The sequence below is a fragment of the Lactuca saligna genome, chromosome 2 (genome assembly GCF_052625555.1).
Source record: "Lactuca saligna cultivar CGN05327 chromosome 2, ASM5262555v1, whole genome shotgun sequence".
NCBI classification, from domain to species: Eukaryota; Viridiplantae; Streptophyta; class Magnoliopsida; order Asterales; family Asteraceae; genus Lactuca; species Lactuca saligna.
The window spans coordinates 121994496-122011288 of record NC_136418.1 but is presented as its reverse complement, the minus strand read 5'-3'; the positions used below and the strand labels follow the sequence as shown (position 1 = coordinate 122011288).

Genomic DNA, 16793 nt, shown 5'->3' with positions numbered 1-16793 from the left:
AACTTATCATAGAAAACAGTTTAAGCCCTTGAAACTTCAGTTTTCTCGGTTATAGCCCCTATTTTTCGCAACTTTTACATTTTTGACCCAATTTGGAAAAAATTTACAATTTTGGTCCCTTTTAAATTTGGAAAGCATTTTAAACCTTTGAAAAGCATATGGAACACTTATAGCCCACTGTTTTACAGAAAAATGCAGTTTTGGTCCTCCAATTTAGAAAATTTCGCATATTGGGCCCTATTGGGCCGAAAATGTCATGTTTAGCCCAATAAGCTTGGAATTTATGTTTTTAACCCTCTAAATGGTATATTTTCAGAAAAATACATTATGCAAACTGTTTTGACTCATCACACCCATCAGATTTCGAAATGTTTCATGTTAGGCCCTTCAACTTTGCATTTTCAACATTTTATGTCAAAAAAATGAGTTTTTAGCCCAAGTTAAGTGTTGTTAAGATATTTAGCAATTTTCTTAGTATACTTTGCATGTGATAGTCTATTTTGTGCTATGATAAGATGTATGTCTTGGTTTTTAGCATATCACCCTAGATCTATCAATAAAATCATACAAAACATACATATAAGCATAGAAATCAACCACAACATACACATAATGATGGATCTTCACATTTTCTTGTATTCTCCCCCATAAAAACTCATAAAAATAGAAAATAAGGGGATATGAAACTCACCTTGGGTGTTGTTTCGGTTTTTGGGAGAAAAGATGGAAGAAAACTTGATGATTTTTGGCCTTAGCACCTTTCCTTGGTAGATCTCGAGTTTGAGATGGTTCTAGGGTGCAAGATCACGATTTTTGCATAGTTTAGGAAAGGATTTTGATAACAAAAGGATTTAAATCATAGATCTATGCATAATCTTACCTTAGATGAAGAATTTTGTGGAGATTTCCTCTTGAAGGCTTCCTAGAACTCGAGATTTTTGAGTGGAGAGGGAGAGATGTTCTTGAGTGATTTAGAGAGGATTTGTGAGAGAATTGTGGTGTGTGTGTGTGCTTGTGGCCGAGAATGAGAGAGGAGAGAAGAAGAGATGTGATCTTGAAGTGATTTGCATGGAAGAATGGGAAATAATGCATGGAGGTCCTATGGGTAATAGTGAGGTGGCAAGCAAATAGTCAACTCTTCCTCACCTTCTTGGATTTGGGTCTTGGGCCGAGATTTTTGAAAGGGAAAAGAAAATTTTGGGCTTTTTCCCTTAAGCCCAAAATTAGAGTTAGTTAGAGTGTATTTTATGCTTAAAAGAATGTAGTATGATTTTTCTATTTTTGATGAACTAGTTTAGGGTGTTCATGGCTCAAAGCTTTCAATTCATTTCGTTTCTAGGCCCAATATGGCCCAAAATTGTTGAAATAAATAAGTGTGGGTCCAATTAGAGCCCAATTAGGGTTCTAAGCCCATGATAGTCCAATTGGAAGTTTATTGGTCCATTTGGATCCAATAAGGAAGTCTTAGTCCAAAATGGACTTAACCAAAACTTCTAGGGTCTCCAATTGTTTGATGACTATTTGTAGTACTTGCATATTGTATTTGATTGAAGTTTTTGATTCACATTAGGTTGAATGTATGGATTTCATGACACAAAATTTCCAGTTGTGACATCATCCCCCCGTTAGAGGGAATTTCGTCCCGAAATTCTGTTTGAAAGCTAGATTTGAGAAAACTAGAATAGGTGAGGGTACTTTTGCTTCATTTGGTCTTCGCGTTCCCAAGTGAATTCTGGCCCACGCTTTGCGTTCCACCGTACCTTCACGATCGGGATGCGACTCTGCTTAGTACGCTTTACCTCCCTGTCCATGATTTCGATTGGTTCTTCGACGAACAGAAGTTTCTCATTGATTTCGATTTCGTCAAGAGGGGTGACGAGTGTTTCATCTGAGAGACACTTCTTCAGGTTAGACACGTGAAACACGGGGTGTACACCATTTAGCTCTGCGGGTAGTTGCAGTCTGTATGCTACCGAACCAATTCGAGCGATGATTTCAAAAGGTCCAATGTATCGCGGATTCAGTTTTCCCCTTTTTCCGAAACGTATAACCCCTTTCCAGGGCGAGACTTTCAACAGTACTCGATCACCGACCTGAAATTCTAAGGGTTTTCGTCGTTTGTCAGCATAGCTCTTTTGTCGATCACGCGATGCTTGCAGTCGAGCCCTGATTTGAACGATCTTTTCCGTGGTTTCGCGAATGATCTCAGGTCCCGTTAATGTTTCGTTCGACGCATGCATTTTTGCTAGCTGGGTGTCACCTACTTCAGCCCAACATAACGGTGATTTACATTTACGTCCGTAGAGTGCTTCGAAAGGAGCCACCTTGATGCTCGAATGGTAACTATTGTTGTATGAGAACTCGATTAATGGTAGGTGAGTATCCCAAGACTTTCCGAAGTCTATCACGCATGCACGGAGCATATCCTCGAGTGTTTGGATAGTTCGCTCACTTTGACCATCCGTTTGAGGATGATAAGCGGTGCTCATATCAAGGGTTGTTCCCATCGCCTTATGAAGTGATTGCCAAAATCGGGACGTAAACCTACTGTCCCTATCCGAGATAATGGATTTTGGCACTCCATGGAGTCTCACGATTTCTCGTAGGTACAACCGTGTCAGTCTCTCCATCTTGTAAGATTCTTTGATTGGCAGGAAATGGGCAGATTTCGTCAGTCGATCGATGATTACCCATATGGTATCCAGTCCGTCCGACGTCTTGGGTAGCTTGGTGACGAAATCCATTGAAATCCCCTCCCATTTCCACTTGGGAATTTCCGGTTGCTGCAACAATCCTGATGGTTTCTGGTATTCCACCTTTACTTTGGCGCATGTAAGGCACTTGCTAACGTAGGTCGCGATTTCCGCCTTCATGTTAGGCCACCAATAGTGTTGTTTAATATCCAAATACATCTTATCAGAACCGGGGTGAATGGAGTATCGCGTCTTGTGGGCTTCCTTCATGACAACATCTCTAAACCCTCCCAGTTTAGGGACCCAAATATGGTTCATGAAGTAGTATACCCCATTCTCCCTTGTTTCTAGGTTCTTTTCCATCCCGCGTAATGCTTCGCTAGCTCTATTTTCCATTCTCATGGCCTCCGACTGGACCGACGCGATTTGAGTGGCTAGGTGAGATTGAATGGTGATTGAGAGCGTTTTCGTACGACGGCTAGAGTACTCCTTCCGGCTTAACGCATTAGCTACTACGTTGGCCTTGCCTGGGTGGTACTTAATCTCGCACTCATAGTCGTTTAGCAACTCAACCCATCTTCGTTGCCTCATGTTTAACTCCTTTTGGTTTAGGATGTGTTGGAGACTCTTGTGATCTGTGAAGATGGTGCACTTTGTACCGTAAAGGTAATGCCTCCAAATTTTTAGGGCAAAGACTACAGCTCCCAACTCTAGATCATGGGTTGTGTAGTTCACTTCATGCGTCTTTAGCTGGCGGGATGCATAGGCTATAACTCTCCCATGTTGCATGAGAACGCAACCTAAACCCTGATTTGACGCGTCGCAGTAGACTACAAAATCTTCCATTCCCTCAGGTAGGGATAGTACTGGTGCGCTACAGAGAGCTTGCTTGAAGGTTCGAAATGCGATTTCTTGTTTGTCTGTCCATTTAAATGGTACGCCCTTTTGCGTAAGCGAGGTAAGTGGCTTGGCGATCTTAGAGAAGTTTTGAATGAATCTCCTATAGTAGCCTGCTAATCCCAAGAATTGACGAATTTCCGTGGGCGTTGTCGGGATTGCCCAACCTTCTACCACTTTGACCTTAGAGGGATCCACGTGGATTCCATCTCGGCTGACTACATGGCCTAGGAAGTTCACGCTCCGCAACCAGAACTCACACTTGGAGAGTTTGGCGTATAGCTTTTCTGATCGTAGAGTTTCTAAGACTTGTCGGAGATGTTGGCCATGCTCTTCCTTGTTCTAGAATAGACGAGGATGTCATCAATAAAAACAATGACAAAGTTGTCGAGAAACGGTCGGCAGACTCGATTCATTAGATCCATAAATGCGGCGGGGGCATTCGTTAGACCGAAGGGCATTACGACAAATTCATAATGTCCGTAACGAGTTTGGAAAGCGGTTTTTGGAATATCCTCTTCCCGGACTTTGAGTTGGTGATACCCGGACCGTAAATCTATTTTAGAAAAATAACTAGCCCCTTGAAGCTGGTCAAATAGGTCATCGATTCGTGGGAGTGGGTAGAGGTTTTTGATTGTGAGTTTGTTTAACTCTCTGTAATCGATACACATTCTAAAAGATCCGTCTTTCTTTTTGACAAAGAGCACCGGAGCTCCCCATGGCGAATAACTAGGTCGAATAAATCCCTTATCCAGAAGTTCGCTGAGTTGGCTGGATAATTCCTGCATTTCGGCAGGAGCCAACCGATAGGGTGACTTAGCGAGAGCTCCTGGGATAAGGTCAATTCGAAATTCGACCTGTCTTTCTGGGGGCACTCCCGGAAGATCTTCAGGAAATACATCCGGAAATTCACATGCTACTGGAATGTCTCGAACGCTAATTTCCTCCTTGGTCTTGTCCACCACATGAGCCAGGAACGCCAGATTGTTCCTTCGTAGGTATTTTTGTGCCTTGACACACGAAACGAGGCGAAGGTTCATGCTAGATTTGTCTCCGTAGACCACTAGGGTTTCGTGATTTGGAAGACGAAGACGGACGGCCTTCTCGTGGCACATAATGTCGGCATGGTGGGGGCTTAACCAGTCCATACCGATGATCACGTCGAAACTCCTAATTGATACCGGCATTAGGTCTATTCGGAAGATGTGTTGATTAAGAGTTAGGGTACATCCGATGTAGATTTCCCCAGTGGATTCGGTTTTTCCATTGGCCATTTCCACAGTATAGGCTTCATTTAGCTTTTGGGGAGGTTGTTTTAGTAAGTGTTTAAACTTATTGCTTACGAAGCTTCGCTCCGCTCCGGAGTCAAATAAGATGCATGCATAAGCGTGGTTTAAGAGAAACGTACCGGTAACAACAGAGGGATCCTGAATAGCTTCCCCCTGACCCACGGTCATCATCCTTCCTGTTCCTCCATTTCTTGAATTGTTGTTGTTGGGACAGTTTCGGCGGACGTGTCCAGTCTTCCCGCATCCGTAGCAGGTGTAGCTAGGCCCTGCGCTGATGCCGCTGACAGGGGCGTTGTTGTTGTTGCGAGGGTTGTTGTTGTTGATTCCCTGATTTTGGTTGTGGGGAGGGTAAGCTTTGCAGTACTTTGCAGTGTGACCCCTTCGGTTGCAGTTGGTGCACTGAAAATCCTTGCATTCTCCATAATGATGGAAACCACACTTGTTGCATTTAGGAAGATTACCGGAATAAGGTTTGGAAGTATTTGAAGTGGCTGAGGTTGGAGCATGTGGTGCGGCTGGAGCTGATGTAGTAACAGCATTTACCGCCACTGTCTGTTGTTTCTTGAAGGTGTCGGGGCCCTGACGCCCCTTCCTCTTGTTGTTCCTTCCCCTCTTGTCATCTCCTTCCTTCTTCTTCTCAGCCTCCACTGGTTTCTCTCCCTTTTTGTTATTATGGTCGTACAACCTCTTCGCCAATCTCTTTGCGCTGTCAAATGTTTCTGGGTTTGCAGCTATCACATTCCCTTGAATTGGTGATGTGAGTCCCCAGATGAATCGCTCGATCTTCTTTCCTTCCGAGGTGATCATACCCGGGCACAACAGAGATAGTTCGCTAAATCTCGATATGTAGGCATCGATATTCGCGTTTTGTACAGTGAGGTTCCATAGCTCTTGTTCCATCTTCTGTATTTCGCCTCGTGGGCAGTACTCTGCCATCAACATTTCTTTCATTTCTGTCCAGGGGATAGAGTTGGCTACAGGGAGCGTCATGGATTCTACATGTCCATTCCACCAGGTGAGCGCCTGATCCGCAAAAGTGCAAGCTGCGAACTTCACCTTCATGTGCTCAGGGCAGTCGCATATCTCGAATATCGATTCCACCTTCTCGATCCAGCGCTTCAGAGTAATCACTCCTCCGGTGCCATTAAAAGTTCGTGGTTTGGCGTTTGTGAAGTCCTTATAGGTACACGTCTTGGTGGATCCTTGGTTCGTTCCATTGTTTGAACTTCCGGCTCCTTGCCCATTGACTCCTCCATTGTTCCCTTGTTGAATTTGCGCAATTGCTGCAGTGACTGCTGCAGACACAGCTGCCTGGAAGGCGGCTGAGTCAACTTCAGGTGGGGTTGGTCCTGGGTTTCCGCGAGTAGTTGGGCGAGGCATCTTTCTGTCAGGAAACGAAAAGATGTTGAGTGCTCGTGGTTTCTGTGAGGTTGCGGCCCTACTATCTAGGTGTATGATGCGAACCTAAACGTTTCTACTATCAGGCATACAATCATAACGTTCCAACACATGACAAGTTGCAACATTGAAATAAAACACATAGAAATTTACTAATATTATCCGCATTTGATACATGAAAATTTGCTCGTAAGAGCATACATAAGTAATGCTAATCCGACAGCATAACGGCTCCATGAGTAGTGTAGTCACTTAAACATAGAGCCGGAGTACATAACATAGTTCCTAATGATCTACTATGATGAGTCTATCCCTAGCCTCGATGAGCTGCGTCCTACTATAATGGTGAAATCATATGCCGAAGTGCTGAGCTAGTAGCTGCGCCATCTCTGTCATGTCTACAATAACCTCATCCCTCTCAAGCTCTGCTCGTACGGCTCGCGCTTCCATGACGAACAGTTGTTGTCGTAAGTCGGCAATCACGGCTTCTAGGGAGTGGTTCTCCCGCGAGGGATCCACTGGTGGGACGCGGGGATTCCGTCGCGCTTCGCTACCAGGAGATGCGATGTGACCCGTGTCTGGGGCCTGATCCTCCTTCATGTCATCGTCGGTCTCCTCGAACTCGTAGTCGGTGTCCATGTACTCATCTGGTTCAATGTCGTAAGCCCCCTCTTGATTCCCTCCTGGTTCGCCTTCGAGTACCCCGTGTGCCTCAGGGGCTTGGAAGAACTGAATGCCCTGATGCTCTCCCTCCATGACGACTGAGAGAAAGTATGCGAATAAGCTATCACTTTCCTATGATTCTAATGCTACGGCACAAGCTAAACCGACATCCTTTTCTTGGTGGTAGGGGTATAGTTTTAGGTTCCCTAGCTATCCCGATCTCATCGGGACGTGTATTAGATTTACCTTGGAGAGAATGTAGTTGATCAGGCTACATTCACTCCTTGGTATCACTAAGAACAGTCCCAATTTAACCGAGATACCAGCATTATTGTGTTCGATTCGGCGTTATGTTCTTATTCCTAATACAAGCAAGCGTATTTTATTTACTTGTTTTGTTCAGAGTTATGTTAGTCCCTCTTTTTGGTTTATAGTTGCATATCCGTGTGCAGCGAGATATGCTAGTTCACTATAAACAATGCTCTGATACCAACCTGTCACACCCCCGAACCAGACGGCGGAAACGTCCGGGGGCTATCGTGACTCATTGAATACCATTACAATGCATATATATGAAACATAACATTATACATCACCAACATTTGGAATTGATACAACTGGTAACGTTTACATACATTACATTGTTCCAAAAATTACATTCAAAGAAATAACTGTTTGGTACTACTTAAATCATAGCAAAACGTCAGCGAGTACAAATCATCTTCACTTTATCTGTTACCTGAGAATACAAGTATTTTGAAAAACGTCAACATACGAAATGTTGGTGAGTTCATAAGTAGAGTTTGAAATCCGATGTGTTGTTTAAAAACCTTTAGAAAATCCGATATTTTCTAGAAATTGAATGGTGTAAAAATAATAAGTGATGATCCATGAGTATGCTTGTTTGAATTCTATAGATGTAAGCGTAAGGGTTGTGAAGTTCGATCGGCAATTGGTAATCGTTATTCAAATCCCAGGAAAACCCGACGTTTTCCCATCGTTGTATCGTTGTATTCCGGAGGCATCGAGGGTACAGAGGGTGGTGAAGTGTTGGGACAAGCGTTCGTGAAAACGGCAAGTCAACAACCTTATAAGCGATCCTTATAGGCGTCACTCGTAAATCTTCACGCGACTCGATCCTACCGGACTTGTTAAGTCCCACGACCGGAGGGAAGGAAAAAGGTACGAAACCTTCGGGGTTTCCCCGCGTCGTCCGAGACCAAATGCAATTGCGAAGGGCCCGAAGCCCAACTCGCAATCGTGAGTTACAGACTTTACTAGCAGCACTGAAGGACCCTTGGGGACCAGCAGCATATTGCCATTGAAAGTCCTGTTACGTCATGTAGGGTCGGTAAAACCCAACACTTCGTAAGAGAGAGAGACCTTCGGGCCTTAAGATCAGGTCGTTGGGCTAGCTAGGCTCAACGGACAAGATTTTACACTTTTGGGGCCCAAAGATGGTGCGTAGACGTCTGTGCACACTCGCATGTAATCGTAATCGTTATGGTTATGAATCGAAATGTCGTAACTTCGTTGTGTTAGTGATTTTGGATTTTTATTGGTTCGAGACCGAACCAATTCGTTTGACAACGACTTTTGGTATTGTAGTATATTGTATTTCGTCGACAAGCGTGTTACCATCAATTGGTCAAATTGCATGTATTAACTAGCCTTGAAGATTTTCTGTTTTCAGCCCCTCCTTGATTGAAGGATTTACTCTTTTTACCCCTTTATTTAAAAATTTTCCGGTTTGGTCCTTAAATCAATTTTCTTGACATTTTTATACCAAAAATTATTGACATAAGTATTTTTCCAGCAAACTTATCATAGAAAACAGTTTAAGCCCTTGAAACTTCAGTTTTCTCGGTTATAGCCCCTATTTTTCGCAACTTTTACATTTTTGACCCAATTTGGAAAAAATTTACAATTTTGGTCCCTTTTAAAACCTTTGAAAAGCATATGGAACACTTATAGCCCACTGTTTTACAGAAAAATGCAGTTTTGGTCCTCCAATTTAGAAAATTTCGCATATTGGGCCCTATTGGGCCGAAAATGTCATGTTTAGCCCAATAAGCTTGGAATTTATGTTTTTAACCCTCTAAATGGTATATTTTCAGAAAAATACATTATGCAAACTGTTTTGATTCATCACACCCATCAGATTTCGAAATGTTTCATGTTAGGCCCTTCAACTTTGCATTTTCAACATTTTATGTCAAAAAAATGAGTTTTTAGCCCAAGTTAAGTGTTGTTAAGCTATTTAGCAATTTTCTTAGTATACTTTGCATGTGATAGTCTATTTTGTGCTATGATAAGATGTATGTCTCGGTTTTTAGCATATCACCCTAGATCTATCAATAAAATCATACAAAACATACATATAAGCATAGAAATCAACCACAACATACACATAATGATGGATCTTCACATTTTCTTGTATTCTCCCCCATAAAAACTCATAAAAATCGAAAATAAGGGGATATGAAACTCACCTTGGGTGTTGTTTCGGTTTTTGGGAGAAAAGATGGAAGAAAACTTGATGATTTTTGGCCTTAGCACCTTTCCTTGGTAGATCTCGAGTTTGAGATGGTTCTAGGGTGCAAGATCACGATTTTTGCATAGTTTAGGAAAGGATTTTGATAACAAAAGGATTTAAATCATAGATCTATGCATAATCTTACCTTAGATGAAGAATTTTGTGGAGATTTCCTCTTGAAGGCTTCCTAGAACTCGAGATTTTTGAGTGGAGAGGGAGAGATGTTCTTGAGTGATTTAGAGAGGATTTGTGAGAGAGTTGTGGTGTGTGTGTGTGCTTGTGGCCGAGAATGAGAGAGGAGAGAAGAAGAGATGTGATCTTGAAGTGATTTGCATGGAAGAATAGGAAATAATGCATGGAGGTCCTATGGGTAATAGTGAGGTGGCAAGCAAATAGTCAACTCTTCCTCACCTTCTTGGATTTGGGTCTTGGGCCGAGATTTTTGAAAGGGAAAAGAAAAATTTGGGCTTTTTCCCTTAATCCCAAAATTAGAGTTAGTTAGAGTGTATTTTATGCTTAAAAGAATGTAGTATGATTTTTCTATTTTTGATTAACTAGTTTAGGGTGTTCATGGCTCAAAGCTTTCAATTCATTTCGTTTCTAGGCCCAATATGGCCCAAAATTGTTGAAATAAATAAGTGTGGGTCCAATTAGAGCCCAATTAGGGTTCTAAGCCCATGATAGTCCAATTGGAAGTTTATTGGTCCATTTGGATCCAATAAGGAAGTCTTAGTCCAAAATGGACTTAACCAAAACTTCTAGGGTCTCCAATTGTTTGATGACTATTTGTAGTACTTGCATATTGTATTTGATTGAAGTTTTTGATTCACATTAGGTTGAATGTATGGATTTCATGACACAAAATTTCCAGTTGTGACATCATCCCCCCGTTAGAGGGAATTTCGTCCCGAAATTCTGTTTGAAAGCTAGATTTGAGAAAACTAGAATAGGTGAGGGTACTTTTGCTTCATTTGGTCTTCGCGTTCCCAAGTGAATTCTGGCCCACGCTTTGCGTTCCACCGTACCTTCACGATCGGGATGCGACTCTGCTTAGTACGCTTTACCTCCCTGTCCATGATTTCGATTGGTTCTTCGACGAACAGAAGTTTCTCATTGATTTCGATTTCGTCAAGAGGGGTGACGAGTGTTTCATCTGAGAGACACTTCTTCAGGTTAGACACGTGAAACACGGGGTGTACACCATTTAGCTCTGCGGGTAGTTGCAGTCTGTATGCTACCGAACCAATTCGAGCGATGATTTCAAAAGGTCCAATGTATCGCGGATTCAGTTTTCCCCTTTTTCCGAAACGTATAACCCCTTTCCAGGGCGAGACTTTCAACAGTACTCGATCACCGACCTGAAATTCTAAGGGTTTTCGTCGTTTGTCAGCATAGCTCTTTTGTCGATCACGCGATGCTTGCAGTCGAGCCCTGATTTGAACGATCTTTTCCGTGGTTTCGCGAATGATCTCAGGTCCCGTTAATGTTTCGTTCGACGCATGCATTTTTGCTAGCTGGGTGTCACCTACTTCAGCCCAACATAACGGTGATTTACATTTACGTCCGTAGAGTGCTTCGAAAGGAGCCACCTTGATGCTCGAATGGTAACTATTGTTGTATGAGAACTCGATTAATGGTAGGTGAGTATCCCAAGACTTTCCGAAGTCTATCACGCATGCACGGAGCATATCCTCGAGTGTTTGGATAGTTCGCTCACTTTGACCATCCGTTTGAGGATGATAAGCGGTGCTCATATCAAGGGTTGTTCCCATCGCCTTATGAAGTGATTGCCAAAATCGGGACGTAAACCTACTGTCCCTATCCGAGATAATGGATTTTGGCACTCCATGGAGTCTCACGATTTCTCGTAGGTACAACCGTGTCAGTCTCTCCATCTTGTAAGATTCTTTGATTGGCAGGAAATGGGCAGATTTCGTCAGTCGATCGATGATTACCCATATGGTATCCAGTCCGTCCGACGTCTTGGGTAGCTTGGTGACGAAATCCATTGAAATCCCCTCCCGAAAAGCCCAACTTCCGCAACCCACTGCTGATTCCGTGGGGCGTACTCAGCCCGTATGCTAAGTATACTTTTTTTAAGGCTTGTACGTGGCGTTTACGAGCTTATACGCCCAACATACTCCCCTGTTTGGCCAACTTTCCATTTCCAGCTCCTAACCAATTAAGACCTCAACCCAAACTCATATATAACTTCCTTAAGATGGTTTATCACATAAAGTTGCAAATTTTACGTGCATGCATGGCTTAATGGGACCCTAGATCTTGAAAGAGCTTAATAAATGACTTAATGTATGCATGAAACCATAAAAACCATAAAGTTTTCAACTTTAAGATTGAGGAAATCTCTAAACATTCAGATCTACAAGATTTAGCTACTAAATCGGTCTTAACCCATCAAGAGCAACCAAAAAGGGACAAAGAAGCATAAAACCATAACATGAAGATATTTAAGCAAGGAGTAGACAGGGTATGAACTTTAAACCTCAAAAGTCACCAAAAGATGGAGCTAAATCTGGATCTCTAGGCTTCACTCCAATGAGTGAGTCTTCCAACTTCTTCCTCTAACACTTCAAGGTGCACAAACCACCAAAAATCAAGACCAAGGCTAAAGAACAATCAAAGAGGTTATTAGGGTTCAATATTAGGGTTTTATGAAAATGAAAGCTGATAAAGAGGCCAACCCTAGGGACTTAAGGAACTTATATAGGGTACAACACCCTATAATTAGGGTTTCATTAAACCCCTCATACGTTGGGTGTATGAGGCTCGACTCCGCAATCAACCTCCCCTTTAGTACGCTAAGCGTACCCAATGGTACACCCCAAGGACTAAGACGAGACCTGCATAACAGGGTCAAATCAATTACTTTGAGATTATTTAATCCAACTGTAAGTGTCTTATCACTTTCGTTCCGCAAGCTACTCCACACACAAGAATCCTCACATTACTAGTTATGCCCGAATAAGGTGTAAGTGAGCCGAGCTACTCGTGAGCTACTCGGGATCGACTCGTTAAAATCTCGAGTCGAGATCGAATTAAACGAGCCCGATCCGAGCTCAAGCCTTAACATGAGGCTTGTTTATTAAACGAGCTCGATCCGAGCTTCAATTAGTGGGCTCGCGAGCCTATATATACACACACACACACACACACACACACACATACACACACACACATATATATATATATATATAGAGAGAGAGAGAGGCTCGTTTAGGCTCGCGAGCCCACTAACTTGTTCACGAGCCGAGCTCGAGCTTCATTTCAAGGCTCGAATCAAGCTCGAGCTTCCTCAAAATTAAACGAGTTGAGCTCGTGCTTGGTCAGGCTCGGGCTCGGCTCGACTCGTTTACACCCCTATGCCTGAACATCCTGCTACCTCTTATCTAGTTTTCGAAGGAACCTAGACCTCCTAGGTCCTAACTTATCTGTCAAATATCTGGAATACCGGATTCCCACCCAGTTGCTGAGCTAATAAACACCCTCTTAGTGGCTCCCCGTGACTTCCGAAGAAAACTTCGGCTACCGAAAATGCCCTATCCACATTGCTAATCTTGGATCTATAAATCCTGGGATCCCCGACCCCATACCTTGACCCAACGGTCACTGCCAGGTCCCACCTGCATTGCTATAAACACACAAGCCTCACCCACGGGTCCCATCCGAACCATATCACGTAGCGTCCTTGCCCACAGGTCACACCTATCTAGGGCTACATAGGCCCAACTCCACCTCGAATCCCAACAACCTATCCTTTCTTGATTCTAATCCTATTGTGGCCTTTCTAGGATCTTACAAACTGACCCATCCTATCCTAACTTATCTGCATGAATATATGAATGCTATGGCTCATTGCATAGTATAACAACACATCCCACACTATCTGGCTAGTTAGAGGATGTTACGGCTGCCTTGCAGTCACACGTTACTCTTCCCTACTATCTGGTTGCTGGTGTATATTACGGCCATCCCGCAGTCTTATAACACTTCCCACGCTAACTCAACTGCTGACCATGGTTTTACCTCTGAATACCAATCCAAACACATGTAAAGTCGAGCACACATGTGGGATAATATCCAGACTGAACTCGTGTCCTGATGGGAATTCCAAACCTAATTCCCAAACACTATCTATCAAATACTAAGAATACACAAACCCAATGTTTGGGAAGTTTCCCAAACTCCCAACTCAAACACTTCTCGACCTAAACAGCCACTTGGGCCGTCTTCCTCCTTAGAGGGAATGCGAACTCATCCTAGTTTCGCATCTACTTCTGTTCCTGGATACCTGAACGATTCTCCCCTAATTTGATTCAACTAACATCTTACAGCACACAAGACTGGAAGGATTCCCAATCTTTCTTACCATCCAATGATCAATCTGCTAGAAACCAACCCTTACCACTGTTAGTGTTCCAAAACTAACCAACACTAAAGAAGTACAACTCTTGAAGACTAATGGAACACCTCCCGAGCTCCAATCACACTTGCTACAACTACCGCATCTTGGGAACCCACTATATAAGGAGACGACCCCACACTACTATTCTAAGATTCATGGTATGCATATGGCATATAACCCGAACATATGCAGAAAATATAACTCCAAGGTACACTTAATTATACCGATGCAAGACAATAGCAATAAAATCATAAATAAAAAATGATAAGAAAGAAAAAGGTACATACCTGCAACATCGGAAGTTGCTCGTGCCTCCTCTATAGTCAGCTGGAAAGCCCTGCTCATCACCGTAGGTGCCTCTGCCCGGCCGTGACACCCGTCGGTGATCCTCAATGTCGTAGGGGCAGGTGCCATCACCTATCCTGCTGCAGCTAAACTTGGACATTGATTCTTCTTGTGGCACCGCTGAATCCAATGAAAGTAGATCAAGTCTGATCCCTAAGTGGTGGTAGCAGTGAAATCCCTACTATAATGACCAATTCGGCTGCACTTGAAGAAGCCAAAATGACCACCACTGCCACTCCTACACGCACCCTCGTGTGTCCTGTCGTACTTGCCACAACGGCTACAATCCTGATGACCCCTCAATCTAGAATCCGATACCTTGGGCCTCTTTCCCGATCACGCGGATATCCGAACCCCGTCGTGCTTTCTGTTCCTTTCCGCCTCCAAGTCAATCTCCCTCTCCCTGGATCGAGCGATCATATCCTCCAGCATCTTGCAGCTCAATCGACTCACAAACTGTCTAATGTTGCTCCTTAACATCTCGTGATATCGGGCCTTCTTCATCTCCTCGTCCTCCACATACTGCGGGACAAGAAGGGCCCTCTCCCTAAACTTAGCGGTAATCTCAGCTACCGTCTCCGTAGTCTGCTGGAGGTCCTGGAACTCCGGTGCTAAGTCTTTCACTTCAATCACTAGTGCAAACTTAGCCCTAAACCTGGCCGAGAAGTGACTCCAAATCATCGCATCAATAGCGACATCATCTCCAATAGCATGTCCAACCTCCTCCCAACAATCACGTGGTCTATCCTTCAGAATATAGGAGGCGAGTCGGACCTTGTCCTCCTCGGGACACCGACTAGTATGAAAAGCGTTAGCGACATCTGTCAACCACCTTCTGCTAGCAATGGGGTCCCGAGACCTATGATAGTCTGGAGCTCCACTAGCTCGGAACTCTCTGAATGTCATCATGTACGCCCCCATCATGGCCGCCATCTCGGTGTGGAATGCAGTCAACCTCTCGTCAATAATCTCCATAATGCCCTCCTTGACCGTACCAAAGATCATAGGAGTCTGGTCCAATATATTGCGCGTGATCTCAGATGAAGTGAACTCCCTCATCTGATCATCGAGCTGACCCACTCCAGAGCCCGAGCCTCATCCCTCACCGGTTCCCGAGCTGCACGTGGTCTAGTGCGTAGCGTCACCATACTGAAAATACACCATAACAAACATCAGAATACTCAGCATAACTCAGAGGGATCACACACATTACAAGTTCCCTGGGCCCATACTACCTTCCACATTTATCCGTGCTTTTCTCAAGGATTGCCTTAACTCCACCAAGTCCCTTCTACTACTACTAATCTTCATGCTAGGCTAATCCTAGGCTTTCCCTAGGATAATCTCCGACCAATTCTCCGCCATCAGCTGCATAAGAAGTCCCTGCTATCTCCCCCTAACTAGCTCGCGAATACCATTACATATCACTAAGATCAGATAATTCTTCGAATAAGAGGTCATACCCTACAACGGTTAGACTCAAACAAGAGTTGCGAAATAGAGCTAAACATAACCTTCTGAAATTATTTAGTCCTCGTAATATTTAACTCAACATATTCGTTTACTAGTTAGTTAAAGATACTAGAACTCCTAAAATCACAAAGCAAGCAACATTCAAGCATTGAGTAAACAAAACCAAGCATATCCTAATCAGGCCATCAAATCACTGACTAATCAGTACTAGCATGTTGTTCATAAGCTCATACAGTAGGCATACAAGCCATCCTTCCTAGATCCTTAGCCCTAATCTAGCATGCAGTTCTCATACTCATATAGTAGGCATAAAAGGCATCCTTCCTAGATCCTTAGCCCTAATTTAGCATGCAGTTCTCATAATCATATCATAGCATAACAAACATGTATGGGTAATTTGGGAGAACTTACTTGAGCTCGGCTAATTGCATGCATAACACCCTTTTCTCTTTTCAAAATCCTTTTTATAAAAAGGGCTTTCGTTTTAAAAAATTTATACCAAGTCCTCAGTTTGAGTTCAGACATACCTGAGAGTATGCCCGAATTCCTCAGACAAAGGATCTTATACAAACTTGAAACACCCCAAAGATCATGACCAAAAATTTCATTTTTAAAGTCATTTTTATAAACCATTAAATAAAACATTGTTATTAAAATCATTTCATCAAAAACATAAGTCATAGTATTCCAAACATCAAATTAAAGTATCATATCAAAACATTAGAGTAATATCCCAGGCTAATCATCATGGTGTGTGTAATGTAGTCATCCCGAGCTCTTCTCTTTGCAACTAGAAGTACCTGAAACCAAAATTGTAAATCGTAAGCATGAAGCTTAACGAGTCCCCCATACTACTACATACCATACACATAATCACATATACTGGGCCCCCGCCCTTCATCGGTCTCCGCCCGACATCAAACAATGTTCGGCATCAGGCCCCACCTGGCATCAAACCCCACTCGGTATACAAATCTGTCTCTCCCCGGCTTCACCTGTCACTGGGCCCCGCCCACTATACACATACAAACAATATCATATAATCATGCTAGCACATAAAGAATCATATACGGTAC

General features: G+C 43.2%; 1 pseudogene; it reads right to left on the bottom strand.

Moving 5' to 3' along the window:
• Positions 1-15177, bottom strand: part of LOC145030038 (uncharacterized) — a 43027-nt pseudogene extending 27850 nt beyond the window's left edge.
• Between the last annotated feature and the right edge of the window lie 1616 nt (positions 15178-16793).